This window comes from Salvelinus fontinalis, chromosome 6 (assembly GCF_029448725.1).
Source record: "Salvelinus fontinalis isolate EN_2023a chromosome 6, ASM2944872v1, whole genome shotgun sequence".
Taxonomy (NCBI): domain Eukaryota; kingdom Metazoa; phylum Chordata; class Actinopteri; order Salmoniformes; family Salmonidae; genus Salvelinus; species Salvelinus fontinalis.
Genome location: NC_074670.1, coordinates 77,856,620 through 77,857,816, shown reverse-complemented (window position 1 = coordinate 77,857,816; position 1,197 = coordinate 77,856,620).

Below are 1,197 nucleotides of genomic sequence, written 5' to 3'. Positions count from 1 at the left end.
GTCACAGTAGTTAGGACCGTGGGTGTACTGTACTAGAGCAGCAGAGATACAGGGTTACATCAGGTCACAGTAGTTAAGACCGTGGGTGTACTGTACTAGAGCAGCAGAGATACAGGGTTACATCAGGTCACAGTAGTTAAGACCGTGGGTGTACTGTACTGGAGCAGCAGAGATACAGGTTTATATCAGGTCACAGTAGTTAAGACCGTGGGTGTACTGTACTAGAGCAGCAGAGATACAGGGTTACATCAGGTCACAGTAGTTAAGACCGTGGGTGTACTGTACTAGAGCAGCAGAGATACAGGGTTACATCAGGTCACAGTAGTTAGGACCGTGGGTGTACTGTACTAGAGCAGCAGAGATACAGGGTTACATCAGGTCACAGTAGTTAGGACCGTGGGTGTACTGTACTAGAGCAGCAGAGATACAGGTTTATATCAGGTCACAGTAGTTAGCCGATCCATCCATCTACAGATAGCTGTGTCTCTTTCAGAGATAGAAAGTCATATAGGTGTTTAAATATTCGATGTATTCAGGCAAGCTGTGAAAACTAAGGATGAGGCTGAAATAGCACCCTATTCCGTATATAGTGCTTTTGGTCTAAAGAAAGTAGTGCACTATGTTGGGAATAGGGGGCCATTGCAGAAACAGACTAAAAGCTTGGTCTTATCTGGTAGCCTTGTTATTGTGGGATGATGGGGTCTGTACCTGCAGGACGGATGGTCTCACTCTCACTCTCACACTCACACTCACACTCACACTCACACTCACTCACTCACTCACTCACTCACTCACTCACTCACTCACTCACTCACTCACTCTCACACACACACACATTTGGAAAGTATTCAGACCCCTTGACTTTTTCCACATTTTGTTACGTTACAGCCTTATTCTAAAATTTATTAAAACGTTTTTTCCCCCCTCAATCTACACACACACACACACACAATACCCCATAATGACAAAGCACAAACACGTTTTTTGAAATGTTTGCAAATGTATTAAAAATTAACAGCTGAAATATTACATTTACATAACTATTCAGACCCTTTACTCAGTACTTTGTTGAAGCACCTTCGGCAGCGATTAAAGCCTCGAGTCTTCTTGGGTATGACGCTACAAGCTTGGCACACCTGTATTTGGGGAGTTTCTCCCATTCTTCTCTGCAGATCCTCTCAAGCTCTGTCAGGTTGG